General features: G+C 40.0%; 1 pseudogene across 1 annotated transcript; it reads left to right on the plus strand.

The window, feature by feature from the left end:
- Nucleotides 1-361: 361 nt before the first annotated feature.
- On the plus strand, nt 362-26,322 carry LOC110213597 (glutathione S-transferase A4-like; annotated as a pseudogene). Its single transcript, XR_013487008.1, has 6 exons — nt 362-548; nt 3,259-3,310; nt 17,754-17,886; nt 21,105-21,246; nt 23,548-23,679; nt 25,836-26,322. The product of XR_013487008.1 is annotated as a glutathione S-transferase A4-like (transcript).
- The last annotated feature ends 1,175 nt before the right edge of the window (nt 26,323-27,497 follow it).

Here is a 27,497-nt window from a genome sequence, read left to right on the forward strand (position 1 = left end):
TTCTAAAGCTAAAAGTGGATGTTATTTCTAATGTGTGAACTTTCTGTCTTCCAAGAGTGATTTTCTCTCTTTGTCCAGTGTATTGCTTGTACTGATATATACTCTAAAAGGTTATGAAAATGATAGACCCTCCTTTTTCTTGATCTCTCCCAGCTCCTCCATCTTGCACTGAGGGGAAAATGGTCATCTTTCCCTCTAAGAAATGGGATCCTCCTTCTCTCTATCTCTTTGCAAGCTTAGTAACAATTGCAAACAGTTTGGGTTGATGGACATAGCATTGGGTTTATGTAACAACCATTTAAATAGCATAGTCAACAAAATGAACAGGCAGGGAATAGTTCCTAGCAACTCGGTGGTAAATATGAGTGTCTGGGTGAAAAATATCCTCCAACCAATTCCTAATTTGTCTTGAAAATATCTTTCTCTTTATTTTGTTCCCCAGGCAACTGATACCTGAAGTCATGGCAGAGAAATCCAGACTCTACTACTTTAATGGAAGAGGTCGGATGGAGTCCATTCGATGGTTCCTAGCTGCAGCTGGAGTTGAGGTTTGTTCTTTCTAGGGCCAAGTACTGTGCAGGACTTGGACTTTATTTTATTTTGGTGAGGCAATCAGGGTGAAGTGACTTGCCCAGAGTTATACAGCTAGTGTCAAGTGTCTGAGGTAGGATTTGAACTCAGGTCCTCCTGACTCCAAGGCTGGAGCTCTATGCACTGTGCCACCTACCTGCCCCTGTGGACTTTATTTTAAATAACCAGCATTCCATGACAAAGAAGCCCTGCAGGTTCTATGGGTACACCTGCAAGCTGTCTGCTTCTGATGGCGCCTCTTTTGCAAGTGAAGGAATAAAATTCTTATGTAGAGGAAGAGAGAAAGTTAGGATAGGGCTCTTTGGGATATCCATCTGCTCCAGTCAGGCATTTCTATGTCCATCACATGTCCTGAACATTTATGTCCCTAGACATAAGCTCGGGTCTTGCCCTCTGTCTTGTTATCAATTCATCATGGAAAGAGAAGCTGCCAAGTACATAGAGAAATCCTGGAGAAAGGAAGAGATGAGGGCAAAATGGCAGCAGACACAGAATGACAATTTTTAGAGATTTGTTGCTTCGTGTTCCCTGCCATGTGCCTATGTTTTCATCTATGAATGTGTCCGTTTATCCATATGTGTTATCCTTCATTAGTGAGCATACATTGTAGGGAGGTGAAGAGGAAGGCCTGGACAGTATTGTATAGAAGGGGTAACAAAGTGTGATTGTATATGTCAAAACAACTTGGCATGTGGCCTCAAGCAAATAAGCAATTTTATCAAGTCTTCTTATTTGTCACTCATTCCTTAAAGTTGTGGTTTCGATGGAAACCACTAATGAAAGAGCTTATTTTCCTATGTCTTGATTTGAAGTCAAATGGAGCTTTTTTTGGCCAAGCTTCTGTGGATGAAAGTTCATTGTTTCTCAGTGTCTTTTTTTTTTTTAAATCCATATAATGAAATTGTGCCTGAGTACCAAGTCTGGGTGTTAGCTATGCTCCCAGTGAGGTCTCCACCTTCCTGGGATTTTCTGGGTGGTTGACTGTGGCCCTCCTTTTCTTTATCTCCCTTTATTTGTCCTGAAACAGCTTCATAACTTCCTGCCAACATTCATATAGACTGAGGACCATAAACTTACCCATGTGAGTTCACAAAGACGATTCATTCAAATTCCATATCCTGGTTCAATTCAATAACCAATTCTGCTTTTTTTTTTTTTAGGCAATTGGGGTTAAGTGACTTGCCCAGGGTCACACAGGTAGTAAGTGTCAAGCGTTTGATCTGAGGCTGAATTTGAACTCGGGTCCTCCTGACTTCAAGACCAGTGCTCTGTGCCCTGAGCCACCTAGCTGCCCCAATTCTGCATTTAAAAAAAAAACAACAACTTGGTATTCTAATAACAGATGGATATCTAGTAACATAAAATTAGTTTTAGTTTGCTATTACAATTGTTAACAATCTATAGCTGTCTGAGGACAGGAATTCTTTAAACTTTGTCTTTATATACCTGGGACCTAGCACAGTAGCTGGATTATAAGTTTTAAGAAATGCCTAGTGAATGAATAATTATGGAAATGAAATACCAGCTCCATTCAAGGCCCAACTCAACTGTGAGGTACTCTGAGGCCTTTTCTGATCCTTTCCTATCTCCTACCCTCCCCCTTAGAATTTCATCACTTCCCTGAAATTATTTTGAATTTACTTTTTACATATTTTATATTTGCCTATCTTGTGTTTGTGTCATTCCTCTTACTTTGGATGTAATTTAATTTCATTTTGATTCATTTCACATTTATTAAGTGCTTAGGAATAGCCAGGCACTTATGCTACGTATTGGGCATACCAAGTCAAAACCAAAATTTTGATCTCAAAGGTGTTTATATCCTACTGGGGGTGGGGGATGGGGAACAATATGCATGTAGATAAGTCAAATTAAAAATGTATACAAAATATTTTGGAGGGGAGGAAAATGCTAACAACCAGAAGAATTGGGAAAGGGTTTTTGCAGGAGGCGGCCCTTGAGCTGAGCCATGAAGGAAGGCAGGGATTCTAAGAGGTGGATGTAGTATGAGGTAGAAGATAGAATATTGTATATAGAAAATAGCACTAGGCCAGTTTAGCTGCAATGTAGCTTGGTGAGTGTCAGGTGTAAGGTGCCTTTCTTAATGCAATCTGAGATCAAATTGGCTTTCTTTTTTTTGTGGGGGTGAGAGGGGAGGCTGCCATATCACATTGTTGGCTCACATTGACATTTCAGTCCAGCAAACTTTTTTCAGATGAACTATCTAGCCATAACCTCCCAAGGGAGGATAGGTGACTCAGGATTATAGATTTAGAGCAAGAAGAAACCTCCTGAGTCATCTAGCCCAACTCGTATTTTACAAATGAGGAAACTGAGATTCAGGGAAATTTAATGATTTATCCAAGGTCACGTAGGTGGCATAAATTTAACCCAGATCTTTCTGGGGAGTAGAGGCCTCCTCACCACTGGAGGTCATCAACCAGAGGCAATGACCATTTGTAGTGTATGTCATAAAGGTGCCAGTATCATCAGGTATAGGTTGGACTAGTTAACATCTGAAGTCCCTTCCAGCTTAGAGAGTCTGTGTTTCCAAAACTACTTTTAAAATATTGTAATCTACTTTCTCTTCCTTACATTGTAGGAGTGTGTTTTTTTCTAGGACTTTGGAAACAAAATAATTTCTTTTTTTAATCTTTTTTTTTTTAGTTTGAAGAAGTGATTTTGGAAACAAGAGAACAATATTTGAAGTTACAGGAGGGTAAGCCTCAGTTACTTTACTGATATCTTTTGCTTGAAATATAAATTAATTCTTTAGAGAATATTATTATATTTCACTTCACAAACATAAATAATTAAACACAGTAAGCTATGGTGCTGGTTGTAATAGCTAACATTTATGTAGCATTTACTATGGGCCAGGAACTTTATAATTATCTCCTTTGATCCTCACTACAATCCTGGGAGGTAGATGCTTTTTATTATCCCCATTTAACAGTTGAGGAAACCGGCGCAGACTTGGGGTTAAGTGACTTGCCCAGGGTCACACAGCTAATAAGAATCTGAGGTCATATTTGAACTCAGGTCTTTCTGACTCCAGGCCCTGGGAGAAAGCATTGACTCTAAGGTTAGGATGTTCAAGAGTCAGGGATGGGGAAGGATGTAATCACTAACCAGCAACACAGTCCTCTCAGGTTTTGTACTCCTTCAATAAATCTCCTGCCTAGCATCAATGGTTATCTTCTATGAGGCATTCCCATACTCATTCTGAGGTGGGAAGGCACAATGATCCTGAGGGTAAGTCAGCATGGGAATTGGCTGATCCCCCCACTATTTTCTTCAGTATGAGGAAGGAGAGTGTTCCAGGCCTGGAGGTGGAAGATGGAATATTATGAGGGGCAGATAAAATTTTCTTGGAGTATATCCTTTGAATAAACCCTAGGGCGATGAGGCAAAATGATTACTTGGAGGGTTAACTCATGCAGATTTTTTTTTCTATGTTTGGTTGCTGTCTGAGTGCACTGAGAGATACCTGATATACTTGACCTAAATATTATGGAATGGATGATGAGGGCTCTAGGTTTGAGTCACGTGGCACTTACTCACTGTCTTAACTTGCAACTTCACTCGAAACTGGAGAGATTTAACTCTTCTCCCTTTCTCCCTCAGTATTCTGAGATTGACTTACAACTTGCAGGTATGAACTACACTATTACAGTAGACCTTTTCCTTTTTTTTTTTTTTTAGGCAGTTGGGGTTAAGTGACTTGTCCAGGGTCACACAGCTAGTACGTGTCAAGTGTTTGGCCTGAGGCTGGATTTGAACTCAGGTCCTCCTGACTTCAGGGCCAGTGCTCTATTCACTGCCACCTTGCTGCCCCCAGCCTTTTCCTTTTCAAAAGGAAGAAAAAACCCAGAAAATCTTAAATAAACAACAATTCCAATTATGTATGTAAATCTTCAGTCACAGATCCAAGTATGTGCTCTACCTGGGGAGCTCTTTTGCTCCTATTTCTTTCGTTTCCAAATGAAAATTTATCAGAGAGTCTCCTTTCTGTGTCTATCTGTTTCTTTCTCTGCCTTTCCAGCCTTCTGTCTTCCTCTCTCTTTCCCTTTCACTCTACCTCTCCTTTTTTTCCTCCTTTCTGCTGCTCTTCATGTCTCTGTCATATGAATTTTTTTTTAAAGTTTCTAGGCCTGGGTTGAGGTAAATGAGTGGAAAAACATGCATAAACCACGTACTACGCGTCAAATACTCTGCCAAGGGCTGAAAATACAGATAGCTGAGCAAGACAGTCCCTCCTCCCAAGGACTCACATTCCAATTGGGAGAGAGATCACACAGCAGAGTTCATTTGCAAAAGATATGGAAATGCCCAGTGGCCCTGAGGGTGCAGTGGCAATAACAAGGCGAACCTGTTGTTTGGAGAACATTGCCATCAAGATACCAGACTTTGCAGATGACCAAAACTTCTCCCAGAATTCTCTAGTGTGATGGCATATTTTGAACTTTATTTGCTAGGGTTTAAGAGAGGGAGAAACCAAAGGAGCTTGTCTTCATCTTGTTTGCACCTTGTAGGAAACCAGGGTTCTTTCCACTGTACCATACTATCTCCTCGAAGTAGTCTTGGTAGCATTCTGTAGTTCCATGTGTATATTTATCACTATATACACACATTTACATACATATAATATATGTGTGAATATGTATACACATACAAGCAACGTGTTTCATCATCAGATTCTTCCTCAGATCTTCATCAGGTCTATGCTACTTCTGTTTCAGGTCTCCTCAGGGGGGTAGCTGTCTGTCTCTAACGTAGGAAAGGGACCATTGTAGGACCTAATTCCTGGATGCTTTTGTGTACTTAGGCTTCTAATTATTTGTGCATCTGAAAAGCAGTTCCCCAAAAGGCAATGGTATAGCAGGTAGAGCACTGGACTCGGAGTGGGGCAAACCGAGTTCCAATCTTGCCTCTTCAGCTCTCTATGATTGTAGGTATCAATTGCTTGTCCTCTGAGTCTCAATTTCCTCACAATAACAGCACCAACCGTACAGGATTATTGTCAGGATCAAGTGAGATAACATATTAAGATACTTTGAAAACCTTAAAGCTAAATATATTTTTCCTTTCTTTTCCACAAGATGCTCTCTCCCAAATCAGTGGTCCTTTGGCTACACTCAAGAGTTCAGTGTCTAAAACAAGGGATCTTGTGCAAGATGCAAGGCCAGTGGTCACCACCTCCCTTCTCTTTGGCTTTTCCTTGTATTGGTCTCCTTTCCCAGCTTTTCCCTTGGTTATCTAATTGGAGGTGGGGATAAGCAATCAAAGAAAATCTGAAGACAGGACTGCATGGTTATTGAAACTACTCCTTTCTTTCTTCTTGAATGCCTTAATTATTAACTTTTGAAACAATCTCTAGTCTTTGGCCCTTTGATCCTGAGCTCTTTGATAGGGATCTAAGACTATTTTCATCAGTCTTTCCCTTGTTTGATTATCCAGGCTTTGGAGGGAGTTACCTTTGTTTTGGCAATATGCATTCTTCCTGTATTTTATTTACTGCTCCAATATTCTAAGGACTTTGATGCAGAAAGGCAGGAACCACTGCCTCTTCTCCCTATGGTCCTAGTTTTATTTGTAATTCTCTCAACTTGCACTTTGTTCAGCATGGTGGGGGGTGGGGGAGAGACCCAGCCCTAGGAAGTGCCTGTGTCATGTTCTTCCTCCTTGGAGCATCTTATGTTATTGATTACACCTGTGGTTCTCTTTAATTTTTTATTAATTTCTTTTGATTTATCAACAATCACTTCCATAAGCTTTTGAGTTTTAAATTTTTCTCCACCTCCCTCCCCACCAAAGAAAAAATTCTTAACTAAATAATGTATAGAGATAATTAGAGAACATTAAAGCTGAAAAGCTTTTGCATGGAAAAAAAAAATCAATGTAGTAGAATTAAAAGAAAGGAGTTAATTGTAAAAATCTTTGTAGCAAATGCCTCTGATAAAAATTTGATGCCCAAGATACTTAGGGACTACATACACATGAGCCTTGTCAAAGAACATGAGCAGTTTTGAAAAAAGAAGCACAAGCTATTAACAACCACATGAAAGGATGCTCCAGATTACTAATAATAAATGCAAATTGAAGCAACTCTGAGATTTTACTTCATGTCAATCAGATTGCCAAAAGACAAAAATGATAGCTGTTGAGTTGTGAGAAGGCAGGCCCATTAATGCACTGTTGGAGCTATGAAACAGTCCATCTATTCTAGAAAGCAATTTGAAGTCAGACTAAGAAAGTCAAATGTACACAGGCCATTTGATCTAGCAATACCATTAGTCTAAGAAGGTCGAAGAGAGTAAAAAGGTTCCATATATACAAATGTACTTTTAATAGCATGGAACTAGAAGGAAAGTGGCTACTGGACTCCTGGAGAACTGAGTGAACATACTGTGTTGTATGAACATAATGGAACATTTTTGTGTCTTAAGAATGAAGATTCAGTGAAACTGGGTTAGAGCTCTATGAACTAATATTGAAGTAAGCAGAATCAGAAAAGTTTTCAATGACTACGGTAATGTAAAGAAAAATAATGCTAGAAGACTGAAGAAGTCTGAGAAATATGGTGACCAATCCTTACTTCAGGGTTCTGTTCATTGTTAAGGCTGTTTTTGTATTCAATTATGAGTGCAGTTTGGAGAAGAGATCGACATAGAACTCGTGTCCTATTGTAGCAAGCTGATGAAAAGCAAAAGCAGATAGGCAAAGATGGAGATTTTTAAATTCCTAACTCCAAAAGTCAGAGTACATAAAGGCTGTACTTTCTTTTTAAAATATCATTTATTTTATTTTTAATTTATCCAATAAAACAAGCATTTCCATAACACAGTACAATTTAAAAAAAAGCTGATTACATGCCTTTCTGTCAGTAGTAGTTGTCAACTGTAAGGAAATGATGTAAGGAAACTGAGGCAAGCAGAATTAAGCAACTTGCCCAGGGCCATACAACGTAAGTGTCTGAGCCAGATTTGAACTTGGGAAGACGAATCTTTCTGATTCTTATTACAGGATAATAAAAGTTTACTTTTATAAAGCACTTTACCTACATTATCTCATTTAATCTTTGCAACTTTGTGAGGTAGGAAAAAACAATACCTAGCATTTATATAGCACTTTAAGGTTGATGAAGTGTTTTATGTATGTTATTTGTTTCTCACAATAGTCCTATAAGGGAGGTGATATCATCCCCATTTTATAGATCGGAAAACTTCGGCTCAGCAGGATTAGGTGAATTTCCTCAGGGTCACGCAGCTCACAAGTATCTGAGACAGAAATTGCAACCCAGGTTTTCTTGAATCACAGTCAAGCACTCTCATCACTATGTCATGCTGCCTCTCTATTTTCCCCATTTTATAGATAAAGAAATGAGGCTCCAAAGAGGCTAAATAACCTGTACGAGGACACAGAGTTAATAAATGATAGATTCAAACTTTGCTCTTCAGAATCTGTTTAATGTCCTTTGTTTTTAAAAAAAAGTTTTATTATCTTTTGTTTTTTATACCACAAAAATTCTTGATCTCTCCCACCCCCACACTTGTAGAACCCAAAGAAAAAAGTCAAGTGAAACCAGCTAATAGTTACTTCATCTTACTCTGTAGGCAATATTCTGTTCCTATAGTTCCTTACCTTAATTTAGGTCACAGGTATAGGGAACCTGTGGCCTTCTAGGTCTTTGGGTACAGCCTTTTTGACTGAGTGCAAGTTTTACAGAATAAATCCTTTTATTGAGGGGATTTGTTCTGTGAAGTTTGGATTCAGTCAAAGGGCCGCACTTGAGGCCCTAGAGGGCCACGTGTGGCCTCTAGGTTGCAGGTTCCCCACCTGCAATTGGGATAACAGATTTAGAGCCAGAAGTTCCCTTAGAGTTTATCTGATCCAACCCCTCCATTTACAGTTGAGAATGCTGAGGCCCAAAGAGGGTCTGTGATAGCACAGGTAGTGATAGAGACAGTATTCAAACCTAGGTCCTCTGATTCCAGAAACCAATACTCCATTACTACGAAAGAGGGACGTTTCATCATCTGTCCTCTGGAGTCAAGATTGGTCATTGCCATAGAGTTCAGTTGTCTTTTAGCATGCTTTTCTATGATTGTATTCTTGCATATTTTTTAAAAAAAAATTTTATCTCTGCATCAGTTTATACAAGTCTACTCAAATTTCTATGAACTTCTCATATTTACCATTTTCTATTATGTAATAGATCTATTGCATTCATATGCCACAATTTATTCAGGCTTTCATCATTTCATGTTCAGTCTTTTTTCAATTGTGTCCAACTCTTTGTGACCCCATTTGGGGGTTTCTTGGCAGAGATAATGGAGTGCTTTGTCATTGCCTTCACTTGTTCTGTAAGTAAGGAAACTGAGGCAAGTAGGGTTAAGTGACTTGCCCAGGGTCACACAACTTAAGTGTCTGAGCCAGATTTGAACTCAGGAAGATGAATCTTTCTGATTCTAAGCCTGGCACGCTATCTACTGTGCCACCTAGCTGCCCTTACCCAATCTGATAGGTACCTACTTTCTTTTTTTTTTTTTAGGCAATTGGGTTTAAGTGACTTGCCCAAGGTCACACAGCTAGTAAATGTCACGTGTTTGGCCTGAGGCCGCATTTGAACCCAGGTCCTCCTGACTCCAGGGCTAGTGCTCTATCCACTGTGCCACCTAGCTGCCCCTCTTTCCAGTTTCTTGCCAGATTAAGAGTTCTACTATGAATATTAGATTTCCCTTTCTGTCTTTGATTCCTTTGTGAGAGATGCTCAGTAGCTAGCTCACTGGTTCAAAGGTATGAACAGTCTGTTAACTTTTCTCACATATTTCCAAATTACTTTCCAGAATGGCTGGACTGATTCACGGCTCCACCAGTGGTGCATTTATATGCCTGTTCACATTATTTTCATCCTTTATCATCCTTGTCAGATTGGTGGGCATGAGTGAAATTTCAGAGTTGTTTCGATATTCTCTTATTTAGTGATTTGGAAGACTTATTTGTGTGGTTGTTGATGGTCTGTAATCCTTTTAAAATTATTCATACCTATTGATTTATTAGGGATTTTTTCAGTTAAATATTTTTTTAAATTTTATTCATTTATTTTGATTTATCAACAATCACTTCCATATGCTTTTGAGTTGAAAATTTTTCTCCCCCTTCCTCCCCCCAACCCTCCCCAAGACAGCACACAATCTGATATAGGCTTTACATTTACATACCCATGAAACATAATTTCACATTAGTGAAGTTGTAAGTAAAAATGAAAACCAGTAGGAGGAACCATCAGAAAGATGAAACAAAACTCAACAGAAGGTAAAAATAAGCGATTCGACTTCCATAGTTCTTTCTTTGGATGTGGACAGCATTTTCCATCCTGAGGCCTCTGGAGATGTCTTAGATCCTCATAATGCTGAGAAGGGTTCAGTTTAACAATATTAGTCATTGCATAACGTGGCTGTTATTGTGTGCAAAGTCCTCTGGGTTCTGCTCACTTCACTCAGCATCAGTTAAATATTTTTGTCAATCCCTTTTTTTCCACTTCCTTTTTCCTTTTGTATCGTATAGGTAAGAATTTATCTGAAACATTTGATGCAAATATTTTTCCCATTTAATAGTTTCTTTCGTTATAGTTGCACTTATTTTGTTCATGCAAAGTTTGTAAAAATTGGGGCAGCTAGGTGGGGCACTGGATAGAACACTGGCCTGGAATCAGGAGGACCTGAGTTCAAATTTGACCTCAGACACATAACACTCACTAGCTGTGTGACTCTAGGCAAGTCACTTAATCCCAATTGCTCCACTAAAAAATAATAATAATAATAATCCCAAGGGATTAGAGCTGAAATGAGCTAGTATCTAGAATGCAGTAGATGGAGTATTGTTTTATGTGCTCCATTCAGCTGCAAATAGGGTCATCAGAATGTTTTTTTTGATTCCTGTGACACAGGTTCAGTCTTTAGCTTCCCCATTCCTGGCACTGTAGGCTCTCTTTGCATCTTGAATCTTCTATCTGAAAATCCTATGTCACACAAGAAATAATTGATTGTTCATAGGCATTCCCCTGAGCCTAGGTGATCTTGGAGGAGTGGTCAACATAGAAATGATCAGCATAGAAAAGTTCAGGATCACATAGAAGGGAAAAAAAGAAACAAACAGAGAATCCTAGTGGGAAATGACCAATTATTTAAAAAACAAAACAAAACTCAGCAAAGGAGTTAGGAATTCATTGACTCACTTCGTTCATTTATTTGTCCAACAAATGTTTAATGAGTGCCTGCTACATGCAAAGAACTACACTAGGCATGCATTGAACACATACATTGAAAAGATTTACAGTCTATAAGCCTAGATGCAAAACCAGATAATCTTATGACATAGGATTACGTGATAAATGCACGAGACAATTACAAAACAAAATGCTGCGTGAGGTCTGAAGGACAAGGTTGTTGCTGACAGGAGTGCAGGGAAGGTTTCATGGAGGAAGTTATATTTGAGCTGGGCTTTAAATGATTGAGAGGCAAGGCATAATGGACAGAGAGCTAGCTGACCTCAGAGCCAGGTTCAAATCCAACCAAGACCATAAACTGCAGAGAAAGTACTGACCTGCATCAGTAGGAAGAGTTCCTGGGAGTTCTCTAATCCTGTGAAACTACAAGTCTAGTTCCTACTCCCTTTAAAGACTGACAGCTGGAAGGGACCTTAGAGGACATCGGGTCTAACCTCTCATTTTACAGATTAAAAAACTGAGGCCCAATGAGGTTAACTAAGGATGCTAGAGTCACATAGAAGTAAATTTTGGTGGGATCTGAACCCAGGTTTATTTTTCTGGCTTCAAGTCCAGTACCCTATCCACTACACCATTTTGCCTCTCCAGTGTTAGGGAAGTTGTTGATTTGAAGATCAAGTGAGATAACACATATAAAAAAAGTGCTTTTAAAAGTTGAAAAGGGGCAGCCAGGTGGTGCAGTGGATAGAGCACTGGCCCTGGAGTCAGGAGGACCTGAGTTTACATTCAGCCTCAGACACGGCAAGTCACTTAACCCTAATTGCCTAAGCAAAAATAATAATAAAAGTTTAAAAATAACTGTGGTAAGTGTCAAGTGTTATTAGCGGGACACTCCAGGCAGCAGGTTCCTGGAGTGGGAAAGAAGTCTCCAAACTGGAGCCTGGACAGGGCAGTTCTTTCTCCTTTCACCAGATGAGTGATAGCAGTTCTTGTCTGGCTGGTGACTGTTCTCTAGGAAAAGTTTGGCAGTATAGATGATAATTTTTTGTTGTTCTTGAGAATAGTTTAAGAGTTATGTTTCATCATTAGCAGTTGGTATTATTTCTTTGTGAGATATGTTGTTGTTCACTTGTTTTTCATTTGTGTTCAGTCCAATTCATTGTGGCCTCATTTGGGGTTTTCTTGGCAAAGATACTGGAGTGGTTTGCCATTTTCTTCTCCAGCTCATTTTACAGATGAGGAGACTGAGACTAACAGAGTTAAGTGACTTGCCCAGGGTCACACAGCAAGTAAGTGTCTGAGGCTGCATTTGAACTTGGGTCTTCTTAACTTCAGGCCTGGTATTGCCTATCCACTGTGTCACCTAGCTGCCTTCTTCGTGTGATACCTTAAAAAGTGAGTTTCTACTTGATATGTAAGCCCACCATGTAAACAAAGCCTCAGTCTTGTGGGTTCCATCCTGTTCTTGTATCTTGGGGATCTTGATTAGTAGTTTTGCTGGGAGATGGATGGGGATAGTTGGTGGTCTAATTGGCCATAGTCTTTAGCAGTTGTTGAGAAAGAACAGCTACAATAGCTTTGCTTCTTGGAAGGCTTAGTTTTAAAGGAGGTTGGATGATGGTCCTTGCCAGAGGTCATCATTGCCCATCTGTACAGCTAGATGGGAAATACTTGTGAGTTTTTTGTCTAATGTATTTAGTATCTCCTACATGCAAGACATCCTACAAAGTGCTAGGAAGACAAAGATGATGATGATGATGATGATAATGAAAAAAGGAGGATGCCAAAATATTAGAAAATATTTCAGTCCTTACTGTTATTCTCTTCTCCCCCCAAAAAGTGACCAAGAAAATGAGTGACTTGAACCACAGACCTAATTTTTTGGGGAAACTGGACCTATGATGTCATTGATACATGGTGAACTCCTGATGGAGGAACCCCCCTACTAATGCAGATTGGCATCAGTTTTGCAATTCATTGCTTTAATGAATTGCCTAGGGCATAATTTTCAATGAAGACCATGACATCATGGAGGTGATGACATGACATGCAAGTGAATTGGATTTTAGTGAGAGAGGGCTGGACACTGAGAGGTTTAAATGATCTGCCCAGCTCAGGCAGCCAGTGTATGTCAGAGCCAGGACTTGAACCCAGGTCTTCCTCAATTGGAGGCTCTCTATCCACTGTAGCACATTCCCCATTTTTATTTTTTATTAAAAAATTTTTATGGGAATCATCTGTATTGAGAGCATCTTTTATAAAGGTAACAGAAGGTGACAGGTAGTCAGACCACATTGTTACAGTCACATAATTGACTGAAAAGTAAAGGGAAGAAGAGATTCCACTGTGCTCTTTGTTGACTACCAGCATATTTGGGCAAAAGATTGCTGGAGGGAGAACCAGGGAGCTGAGTCCAAATTCCAGCTCTGCCACTTACTACCTGAGCAGCCTTGGGAAAGCATTTAACCTCTCATAGCCTCACTGTTCTTATCTGTGTAATGAGTGGGGGTTGAACGAAATGGCCTTTGAGATCCTTTCCAACTCTGATCTCATTAAACTCTATACACAAAAAGTAATTTAAACCCAAGCTTGACTAAACCCTGCCCTGTCTCCAATTTATTTATCAAAAAATCGTGATCTCAGTTTGTTTCTCACAGACATCAGAAAATAAGCTGAAATTCTACATTGTCTTAGAATTATGTTGCTAGAGTTGCATGGTGACTTGCCCCAGATGGGCAAATCTCATTTGTAAAGAATGCATTCACTAGAATAGATACACCCTGATGTGCCCAGACCATAACTATACCAACAGTATACTCAGATTTCCTTCCATGAATGCGATTAGGTCAACTGTGCCAGGGCTGTAGCAGCATGATTATGGACTGTGGTCTTCCCAGTTTAGGAGATTATTTGAACAAAAGACCCATATGTGCAATGAAGACTTCAGTGCTGAGTTATTTTGAAAGTCCAGTCATTGGGGAGCAGTAGCTGGACCTTGCTATTGCCAGGCTGCTCAGATTACTAGCTTTTAGCAATAGGACATCCCAAACCTGTACAATCAATCAAATCAATGCAGAGCCTCCTGTGCTACAGTTCATTGCACTTATTAAACTCAGTTCTCCCTGACTTGGAAGGATGTGTAACTTCAGATCTGTGGGACTGCAGAGACCTGCTACATGCCAAGCATTTCAAAAATATCTCATTTGCACCTCACAACAACCCTGGGAAGTAAGCAATGTTATAATCTGCATTTTACAGATGAGGAAACTGAGGCAAACAGAGGTTAAGCGACTTGCCTAGGGCCACACCTAGCTGAGGCCAGATAGGAGGGATGTGACTTGTCCAAGGTCATACAGACAATGACTAGCAGAGTCAATGTTGGAACTCAAAGTCTCTGACTAAAATCTAGTGATCTTTGCACTTTTATACAACAAAGGAAGACTCCAGGGAGTGCAAAGAGGAGGGCAGAGGAAGACAGAAACTGGAGAGAGCTAGAAATGCAGTTACTATTTGGGGTTGGCGACAGCCCATATGGCCAGTGGAAATCCGGCTTTGCTTCTGATGGGATGCCAGGTTCCAGTTTGGCATGGTCTTTGGTGCAGCCCATCTCTAGTGGGAGAAGAATGCAAGAGCAGTAGTATTTATAGATCATTTTAAAATTTGCAAAGTGAGTTTTATATATCTATTATCTCATTTGGTCCTTAAAGTAATCTGAGAAAGGTGCTATTATTGCCCCCATTTTCCAGGTAATTTAGGGTCACACAGCTAGTAAATGTTCGAAGCAAGATTTGAACTTGGGTCATCCCGATTCCAATTTCAGTGCTTTATTTATTATGATATAAGACCCTTAGGCTTGATACCTCAGGACCTGAGAGAAGAAGCCAGGTAGTCAGAGGAACTCTAGGTGTATGTAGGAGTCAGTATGGGTAGCAGGGAGGAATTAAGGCCCCCAGGCTATTGGTAACCAAAGCACGACCTTAATTGCTTCATACTGGTTTCTACTCTGCACATGGTATGTTAAGCCCATGTACTCTATACGATAGGGCTGCTAGGTGGCACAGCAAATTGCGCTGGCCCTGGCATCAGCTAGACTTGAGTTCAAATCTGTCCTCAGACACTTACTGGCTGTGTGAACTTGGGCAAGTCACCTAGCCCTGTTTGCCTCAGTTTCCTCATCTGTAAAATGAGCTGGAGAAGGAAGCGGCAAACCAGTCTACTGTCTTTGCCAAGAAAACCCCAAATGAAGTCGTGAAGAGTCAGACACTCTGAACAGCAGCGACGTGATAATATAATGGATCAATTTAGTCAGTCAGTAAAACCAAGAGTCTAGCTAGCTCAAGGGGGGAAGAAAAACTGAATGAATTGCTGAGTCGGTTCTGTTGAAACCGTTGATTTGGAAATTCTACGTATAAAACTTTGTCTTAGGAAAGCATAGAAGATTGGGTTAATGCATGACAGTTGTTTAAACCTCCTGGCCTCCTTCAGGTTGATTTACTTCCAACAAATCAGTATCTGATGTCTTGTGTTGGGCAAGACAGGGTCTGTCCTCATCTGAAACATAATAATTGCTACCTGCTTCACAAGGCTGACTAATCAAAGTGAGATTGTGTATTTGAAGTACATGGTAGGCTGAGGTAGTATTTTTCTACCTCAGATACTGTTCCTTTCTCAGTGTTCTCTTTCTTCAACTGCTTACAGACAGGTTTAAGCCCCTATCTCTGTGATAACACCACCAAAAACCTACGCTTATTTAATGTTTTTAAGATTTGTTTTGTTACTGCTGTTGAGTTGTTTCAGTCCTGTCCAACTCTCTGTGACCCCATTTGGTGTTTTCTTAGCAAAGATCCTGGAGGGGTTTGCCATTTCCTTCTCCAGCTCATTTTACAGATGAGGAACTGAAGCCAACAGTTAGGTGACTTTATCAGGGTCACACAGCTAGCAAGTATGTGAGGCCAGATTTGAACTCATGAAGATGAGTCTTCCTGATTCTATCAATTGTGCTACCTAGCCGCCCTGGGCTCCTTTGCAACCCTATGTATTTAATTAAAAAACATTATTATGAGAAAACATCTATAGGTTTCTCCAGACTGCCAAAGGAGTCCTTGACACAAAAAAACCATTAAGGATTCCTCTTCTAATGGGAGATGCTGAGAGGTCCATGGTCATACAACTAGTATGTATCAGGGGCAGGATTTGCACTCAAGGTTTCCTTCTTGCAAGGTTTGCCCTCTATCCATAAGACAAACTTCCATCTTGTAGGAACTTAATTTATGATTTAAATTCAAAGATACCACCACCTTTTTTCCCCCTCTGACCTCCCTAATGTCTCCATCTCCTTTTCTAGCTCCTCATTTCCCCCCAGTCACTTAGGTTACTTATCTGTACACATGTCATATCCCTCTACTAAGCTGCTGGTAGTCACAGAATGCTTTTTTTCCCCTCTGTTTCCTCATTGCCTGGAAAAGTACCTTGCAAACTTAGGTGCTTAATAGACATTTAAATTACTTACTTCTTTTCAGAGTCTAACATTTGAGATAGGACACATGAGCACGACCACTGTTAAGTGTGTTGATTTTAAAGGTAACATGTTAAATTGAATTATACTAAATATATTAAAAGTAATATGCCCTCCCAAAGGCCTAAGATGGTACTATTGTGTGGAGACACAAGAAGTTGCTAATTTAAACACCTCTTTGTTATGGTAGCATACCAGGTTGAGATCTGGGAGGGACCTCAGAGGCTCTTTCAGTCCTATTATTTTACAGATGAGGAAACTGAGGCCTCAAGTGGTTAAATGACTTTCTCAGGATCACACAGGAAATAAGCATCAGAAGCCAGATTTGAACCCAAATCTTTTGACTGGAGTGCTCTTTCTTCATGCTGCAGATTCATAGATTGATAGGGCCTGAAGCAGTTTTAGAGGTTATCCAAACCAGGGATTCTTGAACAGACTTTGAGAAATAGTGGAGTATGGAAGAGTCTGCTGTGCTATGATCCCTGGGGTCACAATGAGGTGGATGAACTGAGCGAATGAAAAACAACAATAAACCAGGGGTTGTTATCAGGGTTTTTGGGTGTCATGGACCCTTTTGGCAGTCTGGTGAAGCCTATGTACTCCTTCCCAGAATTATGTTTTTAAATGCATAGGATAAAATACCTAGGATTACAAAAGAAGCCAATTATATCAAAACATAATTATTAAAATATTTTAAAAAACAAATTTGTGAACCCCGGATTAAGAATTGTACCCAAGATTGGATGGCCAGTTAATGGCAGAACAGAACTAGGGCCAAGGTCAGCTAACTCCTTATCTGGAGCTCTTTCTGTTTTTTTCTCTTGAGAAATTAATCGTTCATTAAAATTTAGGGAAAAAAGTATCAATACATTGCTTAGGACATAGTGGTGACTTCTGGCTTTTACCCTCGGTCAGGTTGTTATTCTCATTCTAAAGAACATCTAATAATTAACATGAATAGAAACCCGTTTTTGCAACATTTTTTTATTTTTAAAAAGTTTTTTTAAAGAATGTTTATTTTTTCAAAAAAATTAATATTTTATTTTTCCCCAATTACATGTAAAAACAATTCTTCACATTCATTTTTTAAAATTTTGAGTTCCAAATTCTCTTCCACCCTCCCTCCCCTCGCTCCTTATTGAGGAGACAAGCAATTTGATATAGATTATATATGTGCAATCATGCAAAACATGTTTCCACATTAATCACGTACATTTCTTTAACTTCAGTGTTTATTCATCCAGGCACAGGTAATGAAAGGCAATGAAGTAACTGTGTTCCTTAAGAGAGTTACAGCAGATTCTTACTCTAAATATAAAAAGTCCTAACTAGTGATGTTTAGGCCAGGTAAAAAAATGCATAGAGTTCTTACGGCCATGAACAGAGACTGAATGAACCTGTTTTTTCATCCTACAGATGGATTTCTGCTCTTTCAACAAGTGCTTTTGGTCTAAATTGATGGAATGAAACTCACCCAAACCTGAGCCATTCTTAGCTACCTGGCTGCTAAATACGACCTGTATGGGAAGGACCTGAAAGAAACAGCATTGTACAGTATCAACTCTGCCCTTACTTGATTTTGGTACAATATAAGTTCCCCATAATAAAGAACCTATTCTGATGTTACAACCTTTGGAAGAGGCCAACCTCAGGGTAGATTGATTAGAAGAGAATGAGAGTGGGTCAGGTAATGACAGATTAGACTGACCCTAAGGGAATTTTTTATTTAATTTTTTTCATTTGAAAAGCATTTTTTCCCTCACTCCTCCCTCTCCATCCTCCACCCCCAAAGAAAAATAAAACCCTTGTAACAAATATGCATAGTCAAGCAAAACAAATTCCTATAATGGCCATGCCCCAAAATGCGAGTTATTCTGAATATTTAGACTGTCACATCTCTGTCAGGAGGCGGGTATCATTCTTTATGACTGATCTGGAATCATGGTTGCTGCATTAATTAGAATTTGGAAGTCTTTTAAAGTTGTTTTCTTTACAATGTTGTCATTATTGAATAATTGTTCTCCTGGTTCTGCTCACCTCGTTCTGAGTCAGTTCATGTAAGTCTTCTCAGGTTTCTTTGAACCAATTCCTTTCATCTTTACTTACTTCACAAGAGTACTCCATTACATTCATATACCATAATTTGTTTTGCCACTCCCTAACTAATGGGCACTCCCTTAGTTTCCAGATTTTTGTCACCACAAAAAGTACTGATATAAATATAGGTCTTTCTTTGATCTCTTTGGGCATAGGCCTAGTTGTGGTATTGTAGGGTCAGAGGCTGTGTACAACACAGTAACTTCTGGGGCATAGTTCCGAACTTCTTTCTAGAACTACTGAACCAATCACAGCTCTACCAACAATGGATTGCTATGCCTGTTTTTCCCCTAGTTCCTCCAGCATTTGTCCTTGGCCCATCTTGTCGGCTTTGTCAGTCTTGATGGTGGGAACGAAAATCTCAGAGTTGCTTTGATTTGCGTTTCTCAGATCTATTTGTGGTTTGGTACATTTTTTCATATGGTTACTGATAGTTTGGGTTTCTTTCCTTAAAAAACTGCCTGTTCATATCTTTTGGTAATTTCTTAATTGGGAAATCCACCCTAAGGAGAATTAAGGAATCGGCACAGTTTGTCTTTATTGTCACCTCTTCTTTCTGGGTCTTTTCTTTCTTTCTTTCTTTCTTTCTTTCTTTCTTTCTTTCTTTCTTTCTTTCTTTCTTTCTTTCTTTTTTTTTTTTTTTTAGGATAGGCAATGGGGTTAAGTGACTTGCCCACGGTCACACAGCTAGTAAGTGTTATATGTCTGAGGCCGGATTTGAACTCAGGTCCTCCTGAATCCAGGGCTGGTGCTCTATCCACTGCGCCACCTAGCTGCCCCTTTCTGGGTCTTTTCGCTAGCTTTAGTGACACCTCCTTCTCTACTCTACAGGTCCTCATATTCTTACATTCCATCTTATTCTCACAGTCCCTGTTGTAACTGCTATCAAAATCTGTTTCCCAGGGAAGGATCAGATAAACAGGAGAAAACTGAGATGAAGCAATCTAAAGGGGCTTAATATGTTATGTATCCCAGACATATTTTAGGATCAGAGGATTTAAAGCTAGAAGGGATTTGAGATACCATCTACTCCAATTCCTTCATTTTAGAGATAAGGTAACTGAGGCCCGAAGAGAAATGACTTCCCTGAGGTAATAAATACATGCAGTTGGGATGCAGAGCCAGATATGAGCTCAAGTTTTTGATGGCATGTATGGAGCTTGGGTCAGCTGTTCTAGAAGGCATTGGGTGCGAGCATTAGCACTTGTCCTTCTGGAAAGGATAATATTAGGTAAGAAATCTCTCCTCTTTGAGTTTCTGTGGTAGGTCACTGCTGCCAAAATAAATCTACAACACAGAAATTATAGAGGTAACTCCCTAGGTTTTATTATGCTTAAGTACGGGTAAATAATTAGGATTATAAAGAGGTTTTTAGTAGACAAAATTACATCAGAGTGACAGAAAATTCTTTGACATGTTGAAATCTCGTGCATTCTTTTAAACTATAAAAATTGAGGTAGATTTATAACCTCATGCCTTCTTTGATATCATAAAAGTTGAACAAATTTAAACAGAATCATAATCTCATACAAGCCTAGTTAAATAGATTCTATAGGTAAACTAAGTCAAGTTACAGATTACATTTAGAAGGTACACTACGGGCTGGTTGAGAGGGGATATTTACATGTCTACAGAGTCATAATCAGCTGAATGCTTCCTCAAATAAGCCAAGTCAAATTATTTGGGAAGCCTTGATTCACTTTTTGGCTGCTTCTCTGAAGCCTTAAGTAAATTTTCACGTCCCATGGGTTGGGTTTTAGCCAGCTCAATAACCTCCTAGCTAAGAGAAATTCTTTCCCCCACCCCCAACAAAAATTAATAAAATTTTAAAATCCCATAATAATGATGTTAGTAGTAGCCATTTTATCTCACTTTAAGGTTTTCAAAGCCCATTATTTGCATCATCTTACTTGATGGTGACAATTCTGTGAGGCTGGTGCTATTATTTCCATTTTAAAAACGAAACTGAAACTGAGAGGGGTAAAATGACTCACTGAGGTCACAGAGTTAGAAAGTGAGGAAGGTCTGTCTTGACTCTAAGTTGTGTGCTCTCGTCTTTACACCATGATGGTGGTGATCTCTCCAAGGTGAGCCAGCATGCCCAGGTGTACCTAGCCTTTGTTCTATGCACACCTGTATTTCTGATTATCTTAGAGTCAATTATATTTCTACTGTATTACTTAGGAAAGGATAATGTAGAATTACAGGCATCAGCAAGCCAGTTGCAAAAGGTATTTGGTAGACATGGGTCACTCCTCGGCACCCTTAAAATCTCACCACCATTGCCAAAACCCTCTTGTAAGTCTGGCCCAAATCAAACCCAGTTTCATAGCTCCTAAATGCAAGAGATAAAAAAATGATGGCTGGGAAAACATAATTCCTACCAGTGTGTTGTAGTGAATAGTCAAGGCAAGGAGCAGCTACTATGTGCCAGGCATGACTTGGATTTGAATCTTGCTTCAGACAATCCCTATCGGTGACTCTGGGCAGGTCATTTTACTTCCTTGTGTCTCCGTTTTGTAAAATGAAGAGGTTAGACTGAACCCAAGGTCTTTGGCCGCTCTAAATCTATGAGCTTTGACCTGCTAATTAGAGTAAAAAAGAGTAGTATAGAAATTAACTGCTCCAAAAGTATAGTTTTGAGTGAAACTTAAAATGCTCTGCTTTCAGGATTAACATGTATACGGATGGCACCTTGGACCTGATGTTCTTGGTCACGGTAGTTTATTTCAAGTCAGCTGAAGAAAAGGAGAAGGAGATTGAGCTTGTCCTGGAGAGAGCCAAAAGCCGGTATTCCTGTGTCTTTGAAAAGGTAAATCTTTGTGAGCCAAGGATTTCACATGCTCTAACATGTCAAATTCTGGTTCTTTGCCACCACAAAGAGAGCTGTTATAAACATTTTAGAACATATAGGTTCTTTTCCTTTTCCCTTAATCATCTATATTATGGAAATGCTTGTTTTATCCATAAATTTTTTAAAAAATGAAAAATTTCTTTTTCTCTTTTTGGTCTTAAACCTACTCTTTGTTCCAGAGAGACTGGCCTGAGAATTGTTCCCTTTATGCAACATTCTAGTTGCTCATTCCATGCTTTTGCATAGGTCCATTGGGGTCTGGAATGTATTTCCCTCCTCACTTCCACCTTAAAAAATCCCTGGCTTCCATTAAAGCATAATTCAGGAGCTCTTTTCCACAGTAGGCCATTTGTAAACCCTTCCCCATCCTCTTATTGAGGCTCTTTTCCTTTTGAATTTACTTTGCATTTACTTTTCAAACTTATCTCTGTTGATCCCCCCAGGAGAATGTAAACTCCTTGAACACAAGGACTATTTTGTTTCTGTCTTTGTAACTAGCATGAGGCTTTGAATAGAGTGTACACGTAGAACTGTTTGTTGAATTGGATTGGGTTAAATTGAAGGTTGTACAAGAAGAGAATATTTTTATATTGTCTCACAAGGAGGCCATATCGGGCCAGAACATTATGGACTTTGGCCAAAGGCCATTGAAGAGGGTGAAGAATAGTTACGAAATTAAGAAATTTAAGAAATTAAGAAAATTAAGAAAAAAGGATTATAATAACTTTAGACAGAAGTGTTTGAATTTAGGAGTTTGAAAGTATGTAACATTTCAGGGGAAGCTAGGTGTCAAAGTGGATAGAACACCGGGCCTGTAGTAGTGAAGATCTGAGTTCAAGTCTGGTTTCATTCACTTACTAGCTGTGTGACAGTGAGCAAGTTACTTTACCTTGTTTGCCCTCAGTTTCCTCATCTGTAAAATGAGCTGAAGAAATGGCAAACCACTCTAGTATCTTTGCCAAGAAAACTCCAAAATGGGGTCCTGAAGAATCGGACACAACTGAAAAGATTCGACAACAAAAACCTATTCTTGGGGCAGCTAGCTGGCTCGGTGGATAGTGCACCAGCTCTGAAGTCAGGAGGACCTGAGTTCAAATCCGGCCTCAGAACAAACACTTGACACTTACTAGCTGTGTGACCCTGGGCAAGTCACTTCATCCCAATTGCCTAAAAAAAACCCTATTCTCCACCTGCCCCACTTCTCCACCAGCTGTATCCTAGGGTAGCATCTTCTCAGTTCACTTTTCCCAGTCCTTCCCCACCCCTTTTCCATTCCTGAGGTTTGTTGTCCCAAGGTCTCTGCCTCCATTCCGCAGGATAGTATCCTAGAGTTCCTCTCCCTCACCCAACTGAATTTGTCTTAAAAAGTGGATTTGAGTTAGTATTTCATGTTGCTTGCTCTGGATGCCAAGATTACCACACAGATTTGGGCTGAATGAGCTTCCTGGTCAGGAGCATACACTTTGAGGGGCAGCCAGTTAGGACCTCATTATGTGACTAGTGCAGCAGAGGGTGGCTGATTGACCTCAGACCCATAGGTGAGTTAGGGGGATGTCTACCCCAAGGATGTGAAAACTTCCTCTGCTGGAATGGGTGAATGAGAACCGTTTGTTCTAATGGCCCTGAAGGTGGCTGAAGCAGGCACTAGGCAGCACTTAGCACTCGGTCAAACATGGAAGATGACTGCCAGGCCACCTTCAGTTGTCTTGACTTTTGTCCTGTCACTGGACTTGGGGAGAGAGAGGCTTTGTGCAACTCTGCCTCACTTGAATCCAATTCACTAGAGTCAAGACGTCACCCTGTGATATCATTGGTCCTCTTTGAAAACAAAAGACCGAACAACAGCAGTCCTGTGGAAAGCAGCTCCAGCAAAGAGCCCAGGTCTGTTCCCAGTCTGCAAAGACTCATATGCATCATTGTGACTGACTCTTTGTGACCCCATTTGGGGTTTTCCTGGCAAAGAAATTCTGGAATAGTTTTGCCATTTCCTTCTCCACCTCATTTTTACAGATGAGGAAACTGAGGCAAACAGGATTGAGGGACTTGCCCAGGGTCACGTGAATAAGTGTCTGAGTCCACATTGGAACTCGAGAAGATAAGTCTATCTTACTGTGCCATCTGGTGGCCAAGAGCAATGTACACAAAAGACTATAATTCAAGTGAGGAAATGATGGCCTCCTTTAGTGTGTGCTGATCCAAGGTCAGATAGGGCTTACTTTTATCCAACGTCTTTTTGTTGTTGTCTTTTCCCCTCTGCAGGTTTTGAAAAACCACGGACAGGATTATCTGGTTGGCAGCAAATTTAGTTGGGCAGACATACGACTGCTAGAAGCTATTTTAATGGTAGAAGAATTACGTGCTAATGCACTCTCTGAATTTCCTCTGCTACAGGTAGATGGTTAAGCTTGGGGGAAGGAGGGGAAAAGGAGGAAACTCATCTCCCCACATACAACTGAAAGAAATAAGCAGGAACAAAGATTGAAATAGAAGTGATACATGCAAGTTAATCCCTAGGGCTACATGTGGTATCCAAAAGAAATTTAAGCAGACGAGCTGGGTGTTCCTCTTTAGTTTTTGTTTTTTTGCTTGCCTAATGTATCTAATTTGAGACATCTTATGGATACGGAAAGGATTAAATCCTTTGGGCCTCTAATTTGACTGTTTAGCAACTTGCAAGGGTATTATTTTGTTTTGTTTTGATTTTTAATGGAAGCAGGGACTGACCCTACACAAAGCATTTATTTCTACAAAGATTGTCTGCAGTGCTGCTGTTACCAAAGTCATATCACCCATGCCCCTTTCTACATCATGCTATTCTCTGGCTGCCTAAGGTGCCCATCTCATAGCTCCCTTCATAGCAGTGACCTATTCCTCCACACCTTCTATTTATTCTCTAGCTATAATGGTCTACTTGGCAGTACACATTATTCTATTTCCAGACTCTGTGCCTTTATCCTGGCTATCTCTCAGGCCTGAAATACTTTTTTTCCCTCACCCACCGCTATCTCTTGGCTACCCTCTCCCTGGGCTTTCTCCAATACTTGTATCAAATCTGACCTGCTGAAGGTAGCCTTTAGTGGTCTCTTTCAACTCTCCTCCCCTTCCTAGTATGTTTCCTCTGAGACTACCTCCTGTCTACTCTGTGTAAAATAATGGGGTAGCTATGTGGTACAGTGGATTGAGTGCTGACCTGGAGTCAGGAAGACTGAGTTCAGATGGGACCTCAGACACTAGCTGTATGACACCAGGCAAGTCATTTAACCTCTGTTTACCTCCAGTATTCTTATATGTAAAATGGAGATAATACCTCTGTAAAATAGAGATAATATTTTAAAGTGCTTGGCATAGGCCCTATGTTAGTTATTATTATTGGGTAGCTAGGTGGTGCAATGGATAGAGTACCAGGCCTGGAGTCAGGAAGACTCTTCTCTGAATTGAAATCTAACTTCAGACACTTACCAGTTATGTGACCCTCAGCTAGTCACTTAACCTCTGTTTGCCTCCAGTTTCCTTATCTGTAAAATGGAGATAATAATTATACCTACATCATAAGTTGTAGGATGTTGTGAGGATAAAATGAGATTTTATATGTGTGTGTATCTATATCTATCTAGCTATATAATTTTTTTTTTTTTTGGTGAGGCAATTGGGGTTAAGTGACTTGCCCAGGTCACATAGCCGGTGAGTATCATGTGTGTGAGGCCAGATTTGAACTCGAGTCCTCTTGGTTGCAGGGCTGGTACTCCATCCACTGTGCCACCTAGCTGCTCCATGAGATAATATTTTTAAAGCCCTATATAAATGTTAGCTATTATTATTATTATTATTGGGCAGGTAGGTGGTGTGGTGGATAGAATGCCCAGGGCCTAGAGTCAGAAAGACACCTCTTTCTGAGTTCAAATCTAGCCTCAGATACTTACTAGCGGTGGGATCCTGGGCAAGTCACTTAACCCTGTCTGCCTCAGTTTTCCCATCTTTAAAATGAGCAGGAGAAGGAAATGGCAAACCACTCCAGTATCTTTGTGAGAAAACCCTAAATGGGTCACGAAGAGTCAGATATGACGGAACAAAAAAAAATTATTATTATCTTCTATCTTGTATGTACATAGTTATCTACCTATTATCTTCCCTATTAAGATGTAATCTCTTTGAGGGTGGTGCAAGTTTTTTATTTATTTATTTTTGTATCCCTAGTGCTTAGCACAGTGCCTGATGCATAGTAAATACTTACTCAGTGTTTGTTGACTGACTGTGCTCTGACCTTTCCCCAGCTTCAGAACTTAGATCTCCTCTGTTGTACCCACAACCCTATTTTTGGTATCTATGAGTAGTGATTTCTTTGAATCAGACAAACAAATCTCCACTAAGAACCTGGTTTAGCTCCTTATTTTTTCTTCTTACACAATGTCTCAATCCGCATAGATCAAATATTTCTATCAATATCTTGGGTCAGGGAGCCAGCATGAATTTAGGTAGATTTCTGATCTGCCTTGGAAGTAGTATTATTTTGCAATTCACCTCCTAATTGTTTTTTTTTCTTGAATTAGGCATTTAAAAAAAGAATCAGCAACATCCCTACAATTAAGAAATTCCTCCAGCCTGGTAGTCAGAGGAAACCCCAATCAGATGAACACTATTTGGCTACCATGAGGAAGATTCTACAGCCTTAATGACTAAGGGCAGGCCAAGTAAGGCAATAGAAAGAGATTCAACTGATGAATCAGAAGATGTGGATTCAAATCCTGCCTCTGATCCTTATAACTTGCCCGTGGCCCTCAGTTTCCTCATCTGTAAAAAGAGGGGGTTGGACCTGATGGTCCCTTTGAGTTCTATATCTGTGACTCTATGAAGTAGAGAATATAAAGGTTTTAGCCATATTGTTATGAAGAGCATAAAGTCAGAGGTGTAGTGGATAGCTGAAGCCTATCTCTAGGTACTAAAAACAAAATGTTAGACGAGTACAAAACTAATGATGCCACTAAAGGCAAAAGTTGAAATTAAATGTAAAGCTGATTAAATTTAAAGTTATCTTTGTGTGTGTGTGTGTGTGTGTGTTTTTAATCATTGCTATTTTTATATTACCTTTTTTTCCCTAATAAATCCTTTCTCTCTCTCCACCAAGAAAACCACCCCTTAAAATAAAGAGTGAAAAAGAAAGGAAAATAAAGCAGTTCAGGAACACTCACCAGTACATCAGTGAAGTCTGACAATATATGCCGTGTTGGTATATTGTTTTTTCAAGCAGATGTTAATTCAGAATGAAATTCTACAACTTACTTAAAATAAACATTATGGAAGCACTCACACACATAATAAATTTCATCACTTTTCAAGTTCTGGGTCTCCCTGAGACCTCCCTGAGCTACTTCTGCACCCATCATCCCCAAGTGTTCTCTTTTTTCCACGCAAAGACTACTGGGGGTTTGAGATTTCTGCTATTCATATATAGCATCTGTTAGGTTTCTTGCTTCCCAGATATAGAATCTCCTGTGGGTTGGGCACCAGTTGAGAGAGAGAGAGACACACACACACACACACACACACACACACACACACACGCTCACACTCTCCCTCTCCCTTTTCCTCTCCCTCTCTCCTCCTCCTTATCTGCACAGTCTGGGACCTCGACCCCTTAAAGCTTACCCTCACTCCCTAATTCAAAGATTCAGCCCCAGGGACAAACCTAACCCTTCAAGAATAACCACCCCAACATAGCTATAAATTGTTAGGCATGCCATCAGGGCTCGTGCACAAGCTGCTGGGAAGCCATACCTGGACATACCCAGGCACTCTCTTCCATCCAAAGCCTGACTCTGTTAGCTTCCGTAAAATTCCCTCTTTTTTTCTCCCAGACTCCCACTGCTATTCATTCTCTCAGCATCTCCTCACTGCCCTCTGTGGACCCAGGAGCCAGTTTTCTACTGGTCACCAACCTCAGGGGAATGTCCTAATCACTCTTTTGTCACCTAGGAGAACTTCAGACTCTGAAAATGTGAGGCAGATGCTTTGAGGTCACTGGCATAAACAATCCTCTGTGCCAGACTTAGTATTCAATCCACTGGGGGAATAAATGGCAAGCGATATGGGAAGGACATTCACTCCAGCGCCCAGTTTAGACTCTGCGCTCCTACTGGTAAGAAAGTGGCAACTGAGGGATGCTCACCCTGGGAATCAAATGGATTGCCCCTGACTCATAGAGACCTATAGTT

Source organism: Phascolarctos cinereus, unplaced genomic scaffold (genome assembly GCF_003287225.1).
Source record: "Phascolarctos cinereus isolate Bilbo 61053 unplaced genomic scaffold, phaCin_HiC Scaffold_5;HRSCAF=322, whole genome shotgun sequence".
Classification (NCBI taxonomy): domain Eukaryota; kingdom Metazoa; phylum Chordata; class Mammalia; order Diprotodontia; family Phascolarctidae; genus Phascolarctos; species Phascolarctos cinereus.